This window comes from Pteropus alecto, unplaced genomic scaffold (assembly GCF_000325575.1).
Source record: "Pteropus alecto unplaced genomic scaffold, ASM32557v1 scaffold251, whole genome shotgun sequence".
Lineage (NCBI taxonomy): Eukaryota > Metazoa > Chordata > Mammalia > Chiroptera > Pteropodidae > Pteropus > Pteropus alecto.
Genome location: NW_006431048.1, coordinates 920,134 through 931,104, shown reverse-complemented (window position 1 = coordinate 931,104; position 10,971 = coordinate 920,134). Strand labels below are relative to the sequence as shown.

Below are 10,971 nucleotides of genomic sequence, written 5' to 3'. Positions count from 1 at the left end.
CCAATAAGCCCATGAAAGAGTTATGCTGAGTGAAAGGAGCCAGTTACCACATATTGTATGATTCCGTTTATACGAAAGGTCCAAATAGGTAAATCTGTATTGTTCAGAAAGTAGAGGTGTTTGCCTAGGACTGGGGGAGCAGGGGAAGAAATGGAGAGTGACTGTTAATGGACATTGGATTTCTTTTTAGGGTAATAAATATGTTCTAAAATTAGATAATGATAATGGTTGCACAATTCTGTGAATATATTAAAACAGCTGAATTGCATACTTCAAAATGGATAAATTTTATGGCATGTGAATTATATTTCATAAAGATATTTAAAAAGATTTTTTTTAAGTATAGCTCTTTTGGACTACAAAATAATAGCATATTTATTATAGAATATTACATAATATAGACAAGTAAAAAGAAAATAAAAATTGCCTATAATTTCACAATGCAGAAGTAACCGGTAATTGATGTTAATAATTATTATTATACTTACTATCTTTTTAATCTGCATACAGTTAAACAACTTGGGTTCATACTACACATACAAGCTTACAACTTGCCTGTTTAAATTTAACATTATATTGTGACCCTTTCCCTATTTCATTAAAAATTTTAGTGAGTAATTTTAACAGTTATATAATATTCACAGATAGTTACTGGGAGAGCCAGTATTGCAAAAGTGTCTTGAATGCTTTAATTAATTGCCATGCCCATGTTGATCAGACCTGAAAGGTGACCTGTCAATCTTTGTATGAAGTCAGACTCCCTTTACACTTCTTGTACAGAGGCTGTATGACCTTGGACAACTATCCGACCTCTCTAAACTTCTGTTTCCTTACTCTTTTATGTTGTGCTTTGTAGAACATGATGGCTAAAGTCCCTGCAAGATCTAACCCTTCAAGGAGGTCATGGTAAGGACTAAGTCAAGTACACAGGAAAGTAGAAGAAATTAATTTATGGTGTAAAATTAATCACCACCATCACCAGAGGCAGGTGAGGCTACACGTGGCTGCATAGACTGGTCACTCTGCCTGAGGCTCTGGATACTATAGTGCAAGGAACATACTGTCCCTGAGTCAACCATGTTATAGTGGAAAGTCCCCAGGCCTTTGTTAATAGTTAGACCTGGGTTCAAATCCTAGGTTCTAACACTTTCAGCTATGTAGCCTTTGGTAATTTACCTTTCACCCTCAGTTTTCTTTTCTGCTCAATGGGGTAATGTTAGTATCTACCTCAGTGGTTACTGTGGGTATGTACCTAGGTCTGCCCTAGCACAGAGCATGTGTTCAATAAATAAATATTCCTTTTCTTATATGCTTTCTCAAGTCTTTGAATCCTTCCCTGAGGAATGTGGGAACAGTCTAGAATAGAAACAACACAAAAAATTATCCATCAAATTTTCTCTCAAGGACTCCATCAAAGAACTGCTAGATTTCCCAGAATATATTTAGAGAGCAATGTTAAGACTGTCCAGGATTCAAGAGCGGAGCAGTGACTTCATTTCTGGTCTCATTACTTATTACATAGGGGACCCCCTTCTCCAGACTTATATGATTCATATCTATTCAGGCAGTCTGTGGTCTTAGATATAGAAACGCTGTGTGGTATAATAAGATACATGAAGTTTGGACTCAGAAAGAATGAGTTTGAATCCTAACTCTAGGGCTTATTAGAAGTTCAAAGTATTGAACTTCTTGGATTCCTCACATAGGAGGGGAACAACAATTACCTTGCAGGGTTGAGTCAAGGACTTAAAATGAAATATATAAAGTGCCAGGCATGTGGTGAGAGGCTGATAAATGGCAGCTATGACTACTCAGCCTGTCACATCATAAAGCTGATGTCCTTAGCAGGGGAACAGAAGCCTCATCATTAGTAACAGCCATATCAATCAGGATGAAAGCTATCAGTCCCTGAAGTATGTGGTCTCTTTTCAAACCCAAAGAGACTCCATCTCATCACCTTCTGTTGTCTCAGGCTACAGGCTTATGTTCCTGGTGCTTCTTTAAATCTCCAAAGTGCCCAGAAGTGCCTGATACATTTGGCATTCAGTAATTATTAATAACCAATGACATCTCTGTGGTGAAACATACCCTGCTTTCACTCACTTACTCGGATACTTGCAGATGATTCTGAAGGGCTGGTGGTTCACATCTGTCTGTTATGCAGCAGATATATTTTTCATTCAACTTGACAGGGTATTTCAGGATGGAGAAAACCCTGTAGAAGCCATTCATCTGCTTCTCCAGGACCTCCATGGTACTATGGTTGCTCAGGTCCCTCTCGGCCCTCCCTCTCGGCCCAGTCCAGCCAGGTCACATTGGATGCGAGGTACCAGCCCCTGGAGATGCATTTGGCCACAGCTTCATCATCAATCCTATCAAACTGCACTTGGGGCATTTCAGAGTCTGGTTAGAAAAAATAATAAAACAAGTAGTTCCTTTTTTATTTCAGCCCCAGGAGGTTTGGCCTAGCAGAAATCTTGCCCTGGGCTTTTACAATAACTCTTATTTGGCAAAAGATCTTGAGGTTCACTGTAGTTAAAAATTTCAACCAGGTGCGGTGAGAGAAAATCAGGAGACATGTATGCTCCTGCCTTGCAGCTCTCATCTATTACTGCTGTGTTTATTTTTGGAATCTTTCCTTCTTTGGAGGGTTCATTTCGAACTGTTTACCTCAGCTACCCTGCTGAGAATTATAGAAAATAACAAATGATTCTCACCATCACCTTCTAATCTCTTCCAACCCTACCCTGGAGGAATTCTGCAATGCCTTCTTTCGCCCTCCACTTCAACCCCTACCCCACCCTCCCCCATGAGATCTCTGGTGACAAGACCATTCTCCATGTAATCCTAAGAAAGATGTGGATCCCTGGGGCACTGTGGAGATCCACTGGTCTAGTCCAATCCTACATGTTAATAGTGAGAAAATGAAGCCCAGAAAAGCTAAATGAGTTGTCCAGAATATTCCACAATTAGCACTTGGGCATCCCAACTCCCAATTCAGGGCTATTCTTACTAAGCCACATACCATATCTCAGAGTTTTCATATAAGAATACTGTTATTTAACAGTTTGGTTTTCAGTGTTATAATTTGCTTGGTGAGATTGAAATAAGGCCAGTGTTTTGTTTTGTTTTGATGGTCTGCTTGTTTGAATAATAGGTGCAGATACAGCAGCTTTGGTTCAGAGCAATATTTTTTGCTAAGGTGAACTGAACTTCCAAATACTTGACTCTCATTATGGGAATGAAAAGAGCCTATAATAATTTGAGTAGAAAAGAAAAAGTGAGGATACTAGAAGAGAAAACCCTATGAAGAGACAGAGCTCGAAGCCAAGATTATCTAATAAATTTCCTTACCTTCTACTGTTAGCTTAATTGTACTTTTGCCTCTTTCATGCGGTGTGATGGCTGAGCACTTGTAGATGGCTTCATCCATGAAATCCACATTTCTGAGTAAAAGTGATAAGAGTCCCCTCAGAAATTTCAGTCCAATCCACGGAGACTCTTCCCTCATACAAGTAGTTCTGGTCCTCTAGTTGCTCTGTATTATTGTGAAACTGGTAAATCAACTTTGAGAAAACGTCAAAAAATCATAGTAACTAAAGAAGTGATAACATCCTAATCATTTTCTACTTCATGTTCCTCTTGGATGTCTTCTTTTTCCCAAGAAAACTCAAGATTTTCTGTGCCCTCCACAAAGGAGAAATGGCAGGGGACGGTAACATCAGTGAAAGCGTGGGCCCATACCTCTTCTGTAGACACTGAGAAGGTCAAAGAAGAAATTAAATTAGTAAAGTACTTAGGAAGGCCAGTGAATGCTGCTGTACCAGGTAGGGTTTAATAACAGATAAACCACTCTAGTTATTTCTAACAGATAAGAACTCAGCACAGAGAATTCAACATTTATAAAATCACTGGAAGGCTGGAGGAATGAACCCAGTGATGGGCATGAAAGGTGAGACTTGCAGTGTGTGTGTTCTGTTCTGTCTTTCCCTGCATTATGTTAGGCTCAGAACAATGCTCTTTCCTCAGTTCCTACCTCAGTATTAGTATAAAGATTAAGTGAATTAATTCAGGAAATATGTCTAGCACTTTGAAAACACTTAAGAAATGTACTCGATATATTAGGCTTCTTCAGAGAAACAGAACAAACAAAATTTATATAGCAAGATCATGTGTTATGGAAATGAGACATCCCAAGATCTGCAATGGGTAAGCTGGAGACATAGGAATGCTATGGTATATTCCAGTCCCAGTTTGAATGCTCAGGACTAAGAAAAGCCTATGTTTCATTTCAAGCCTTGCTCAAATTATTGTTATTTGTCAAATGTGGTTATAATAAAAAAGCAGTGGATTATAGTTATAAACAAATTTTAGTCTGAAAATGTGTAAATCCAAGTTCTAGTTCTAAATCCCTCTCACTAGTCATTTGGCACTGAGCAAGTCACTTAATCTGAGTTATAGTTTCCTTGTGTATAATTAGGATAAGAACACCTACCCCAGGGTTGTTATGAAATACCTTGGGACCTTAGGTAGTTTCTATATAATATGTTTCAATCATTTTGCAGAGGGAAAGAAGGAATGGACTAGAGGAGTGGATACCTCAGTAAACTGCCCCTCCTCCAAATCTCTCAAAATATGTAGTTTACTTATGAGGAACCCTTGATTCTAGCTTCTCAAGTTATACCCAGGAGGTCTTGTTGCAGCTGTACCCTTTCTGGCCCCAAAAGAAAGAGTTTCAGCCTCGGGAACCCAAAGGTTCTAGCCAGCAAATCATGAAACATGATCTCCTGATGATGTAATTGGTAAGATAAAAGATATTTTCTGACTGATGTGTCAGTAGGTAGTCCTACTTGAATCTGTAACACTGTATTATTTCTAGACCATGTGTCTTAAGCTTCCCAAGGCCTAGAAGCCAAGGCAAGGGCTCAGCAAAACTCTAATAAGGTGAGAAAACACTCTGAAAACTGTAGAAAGATACTATATCTAAAGCACCTACTGTAGTACCTAGCACGTAGTATTAGGTCCGTCAATATTGTTACAAAATGTAAGATATTATTAGAACATACCTTTCTCTTTCTCACCTACATACATACTCATTCCTGTAATTTCTTTGGTTGGGTTATTCCTATGAGTGAATTACCATCTCACTTTGCCCTTCTGCTCCCCACTACTCACACACACGCGCGCGCACCCACACACACACTCAAGCATCAAAAGAAAAGAGCCAGTAAATGTAATCTGTGTGGACCAGGCCTTGCACTAACTCCTGAGTAGATCTCTGGAGGCTGAGGATGCCTTCAAGCTGCTGCTATCTTTAAGCAACCAGCAGAACTGCGTCAGTCCCTAAGAGATAGCATATGCCTGAAAACTATAAATGTGTTTGATGACTTTGTGGAGTAGTTATATCGCAGATTTGGGATACATTTTTTTTAAAGAAATTTTTGCATATATACTTTGGGTTAGCTGAATTACATTACATTTTCAACATCTATATACTGTTCATCTCAACATTTTTGAAGAATTGAGTATAGAGTTGACTGCATTGACTGCCCATCCAGATTTTTCAGGACCGATCTGATTTCAAATATTCCGTGGTACTATACTCCCAGCACTTGCCAGAGTCACTTGAAGTATGGGCTGGGCAGGGGAGGGGTACAGAGGTAGGGAGTCTAGTTTTTTTTAGTTGGGGGCATTCATATTATAGGTGTGAATAAGTGTAGTTATCCAGATATAGCCTCAAATGGAAAAAAACAACTTAGGGGGTTGGGAGGATCTTCTCATTAAAAAAGTGAGTAAACAATAATGCTTTACAATTCATGTCTGCTGTATTTTCCTCATCTGTTCATCATTTCCTATGAAACAAAGCATTGTTATTCCCGTCAAATAAATAAAAAATCTGCAATATAACTACTCCACAAGGCATTGTTATTCCCATCAAATAAATAAAAAAAAATCTCCAAATCACTATTTTCTTCGCTATCTCCAAAGTTGTTTCAGAAACATCTACAAAGTTTTTTTGAAAAGTGACTCACCTGCACCCTGAACAAGTAGAAGAATGCTGACAGTCACCAAAAAGAAAGACATTGTATAAGAAACAAAAAGATAGAAAATTTGCCTTAGCCATGGAAGAGTGTTGGCCAGCATAATTCAGCCACCCCTTGTGGCATCCGAGGAAGGTCTCAACAGATACCACCTCTAGACTAAACCCCTATGAGATGCACCCTTTGCAGACAGAAACTTCCAGCACCTTGGTATGCCATGTGGGATATCCACCAAATCAAGTTCACTCAGGCTGATCCAATGCAAATGTGTATGTGAACCTGGAACTATATTTTTCTAATATACAAATCTGTCTCTCTAGGTGAGTCATATTTGAATTCATTTGGATCATAGTCTACCTTGAGATGATATTTGAGGGGTCAGTGACAACTTCACAAACAACTGTTGCTGGCCTTTCTGGATGTTGCTGGGGGAAAGTCAACAGTAGAGGAGCCATAAATAGTAGATATACACGTGTATCTAGGAAGTTATGGAGCGATGCTTCTCAAATGTATAAAAACAACTGTAGGGAAGGAAAAATAATTTCTTTCTACCCTTTTAAGTTCTTCTGGCTGGTCTAATAATCAAATGGACATGAGACAGATTAACAAGAGAAAATAACCCAAGTTATAACATATGTACATCCGGTGCGGGGCGGCGGTGGGGGGGCGCGCAGTCCATAAGAATGTGGGACCCGAGGACAAATCAGGCAATTGAGACTTATAGGAGAAAAGATGGGTTGTAGTTTGGGACTTCAAAGGACAGGAAGGCAATTCATATGGAGATGGAAAAGCAAATGTTCAGTAAACAAGTGTTTACTGGGCCATCTTTAACAATGGGACACAGAGCGGACTTTGATCAAAGGAACCTTGCTAGGTTCCTCCCTGTCTATGGCATACTAGTCCATATTAAACAATAGTTATCTATGATGATACCTCCTTTCCTGGATCAGGTCCTCTATCTAAATTGTTTTAGGCAGTTATAGAGAAGGTCAAAGGTTTTTCCTGAGTCTTTTGTTTCTTAAAACTAATCAGCTTAAAATAATCAATACCCTAAAAAGGCACATTTTGGGGTGGCAAACTCTGCTTCCTCTCATAACTGAGAGGAAGTACTTAAATGAGCCTGCCCAGCTAGGGCTTCACTTTAATGGGAATGGAATTAAAAAGCCTAGGACAGCTCTGGAAGGGGTGGGAGAAAAGGGCTCAGGGAACAGTAAACCCCTTTAAGAAGTTCTGACACAAATGTACATCTACATACAGGAAGGGCAATCTTAACTCCCAGGCTGGATCCACTCTCCCTCTCTGGGCTCATCTTTCACTACTCTTCCCACCTTTCAAGGTCCATCAGGACCAGCCTTAAGTTATGATACTGTCCAAATCTTCCTTGACTGGCATGTCCCCATCATCACTATCCTCATTCGCCCCCCACTACTCACTTATCATTCAAAACTCTGCCCCAGTGGCACTTCTCAAAGCCCTCCCTGATCCATGTCCAGTTCATCATTCCCTTTTCCATATCTTGAACAAACTTTTGTTGTTGCATGAATCACATTATGTAGCAATTATTTCTTTACATATTTTTTTGTCCCTTACTATTTTAAAGAAAGAAAAGTAAGATTATTATATCTTCTCAGCATATTTTCCTGCCTCCTCTTCTTCCTGTGATCTATTAAAAAGAAAAAAGAATCTACCACAATCCTCCAGGTCTATTATACATCATAATAATAACAACTATATATCGAATGCTTACAAATGCCAAATTTAATCTTCAAAATAAGCCTATGAAATAGGTATTATTATTATCTCCATTTATAAGTGAGGAAACTGAGGCATAGAGAGAGGAAATAATCTATCTTGTGTTATATAGAACCAAGCTCTCACCTTTCAAGTTAGCTGAAGCCTGTGTATGCCACCTAAATTCTGTCCTGACAAACCTCTGCAACTTCACCATACACCGTGGGAAGTTTTATCACCCAGGCCATCCATCAAGAAAACAGCATGGGCTGATGAGGCAGCTGGCTCATGGAATATTATAATGTCTCTTTTCTAGAGGCCTAGTAAACCTTAAAGAATATGTATTCATGGGTTGAATATTAACAGATACTAAACACGAGGATAATACTTTTTTTGATCATTGCCAGTCAATGATCAAAAAAAGTATTTCTAGGGTCAACGAGACAAGTAGAGAGATTCTTCACCACGTCCATCTATTCTACCTAGGAAAATGACTAGTGATTAACAACAACTATTGATTTGAAAAATAGCTCTCTATGCTATATGTAGTAAAACATTTTAAAGTCATATCTAAAATAATATAAAATTTAAAAGCTAATATGCCAGCTAGCAGCTACTAGAGCTATAGTTGAGAGATTGGTCAAATGTTATAAAGAAAAAAAGTTGTAGGAATATAATATACCTTTTCAACTCAATAAAATTTCATTATCTATTTCCGAGATGGAAAGTTTTTCATCATTATGAAAGACATAAATCTTAAAGCCTTCCCAATTCCCTCTGTACTTCCACTGAATTTTGTACTTTATAGTACTCTCATTTAATAAAGCTTATTTTAATTATTCTACTAGAAACAGATTCATCATTTAAAAATGTTTGAAAAAATAGGAATAAAGAAGAATATTACAATCGCTTTTAAGTCTATCACCTATAGAACTACTGTTAACATTTTGCAGTATCCTCTTTCAGTCTTTATATGTATACTTTTTAAGAAAACTCAATTTGTTTATAGTTTAGTGTGCAGTTTAATTTTCCTCATGACACTGTTTTATAAGCATTTCTCCATAATTAAAAATATTCTTATAACCTTGTCTACTTAGTTTCATAGTTATTTGTTTGCAAACTTTATCAACTCTATTAGACTGTAAGTTCTCTAAGGGCAGGGCTAGGTCCTCTTTGTCTTTCTTTCATATGTCCACCATGGTGTTCCATATGTCATAAGCACCCGATAAGTGTTTATTGCATTAACTAAATTAAATTGAATCTGGTGTAACATTCTTACAAAGTTCCATTATATAACAGGAAAAAGAAAAAAAAAGAAAAAACAGAAAAAGAAGTTCATACACTATTGATGAGTATCAACTATGCCGATACAGAAAATTCCAGCAGTGCATCCAGGTATTGTCTCTAAGGCTTGTGCCCTTTTCATCTCATTTTACAGAAAAACTATAAAACATCTATGACCTAGCTCTATGCGGACATTTAAGTGTAAAGGGACCAGAGACAGTTGGAGTAGATATCTAAACTCTTCAGTCATATTATCCATCATTTAGTTCTCCACTTCACAATCATGGCCAGCAATTTCTCCCAAATAAATGGATTCTTTATTGAAAGAGCTTACCTGTATCACAGCTGGTCCCTCTGATCAGCCAGGTAGAAGCAAGTGAGGCGGGGTCAAGCATGTCTTCAAAAGAACTGTTGCATGGCAGTCCCCAGGGAGAAGGCTTGGTGATACTGTTATTATTAAGCTGTTGCAACAAAAGCTCGGCAAGGAGCTACATGAGACTTAATATTTATAATGGCTGTATTTGTTGCAAAAAAAAAAAAAAAAGTACTCGTAAGAAAACTTAAACATGGTGGCTAAAGGACAAAGTGCTCTTCATTTGGTCTCCTTTTTTTTTTCACTAACATTCTAGTCAGGAGACTTCTCCTGAAATACAGTCAATTTGACCCAAGAGTAGCTTAATGGTGAAGTTTTGATAAGTGGACAAATATGCTATGTACTTTCCCAATTCCCTGAAATCCATCCCTTTCTTTAGATAATGCATTATGTTGTCTCCTTTTCTTTTTACGCTCTCCAGTGCCCCCACTGACTCCCTGGCATCTCCTTCTGCTAGCCACAAGACAGATCCTAGCACTGTGAAGCTCCACAAGCCACCAAAGCTTCTTCACCTCCCAGAGGGTTTTCAGAACTCTCCAGCCTGACAGGATAGTTTCAAGGCCCACTATACTGTTGCTGGATGCTGCTTCATTTAGACTTCTGTGGCCCCCAGGAAGAGAGATGCACCTATGGTAGCTGAGATAGGATTTTACTAAAATGATCAATATGAGTATTCTCATATTAATCTAAACATTTCTTCAAAACGTTCTATCAGGTAATTCATTTTCCATTATTAAGGCTATTTCCATCTTTCCTCAATTTCACTGATACTGTAACCTTAACTATTCCTGAATCACATTAGAATTATTTTTTTCACATTTTACATTACATTCCTGTCACTTCATCATAAATACATTTTCAAAGCATGAAACTGTATTATTTTAAGTATTTGTGATTTTCACACATTAGGGTTCCTGCCAGAATGTGATCTTCATCCAAAACAAGACCTAATTTTTAAAAGGACTCTTTTAAAACAGGTTTCAAAAGCAAGACACTATCGGTTTTAAAAACATCATATCCCTGGTTTAAACTGACAAAGTATATACTGCTACAACTATAACTCACCTAGAAATTAAAATTTGGCAGCAGGTAAGAAGCATAAAGCTTCTCATACAAAAGACTGGCAAGAAAAACTTTATTCTAATTTTTGGAAGGAAAGCAATTTAATGTCGTTGATCATACACAATCTCTTAACATTTTTATGCATAAGGTTGGTAAAAAATGCTGAATATTTTTCTCATTTCTATTCATGACTTCAAAATTATAAAAGTAACTTCAGAAAAGATTGAGTTTAGGGCAAAAGAAAAAATGTTAATTAGAAGTAGTAATTTAAACCCAGAGTCAGGGTTTCCCCAGTTAAACTGTGGTTTTAACCTGCAGTAAAATCTCAATGCTTTATGAGTTCTTAAACTGATCAGTTAGTTCGAGCTATCGCAAATTGAGGAACCTCGTCCGCGGCTCCCTAATTTTTCTAGCCACTACAATTTAAACCAAAAGCCACAGAAGTACTTCTATAGCTAAAATGGATAAACATCCTTAGTA

At 37.7% G+C, this 10,971-nt stretch overlaps 1 long non-coding RNA gene across 1 annotated transcript; it reads right to left on the bottom strand.

Moving 5' to 3' along the window:
- Positions 1-1,702: 1,702 nt before the first annotated feature.
- Positions 1,703-10,896, bottom strand: LOC112486148. The gene is made up of 3 exons (XR_003048653.1): positions 9,391-10,896; positions 3,355-3,758; positions 1,703-2,403 (listed from the first exon to the last, which is right to left on the bottom strand). It is a non-coding gene; the product is annotated as an uncharacterized LOC112486148 (long non-coding RNA).
- Positions 10,897-10,971: the final 75 nt, after the last annotated feature.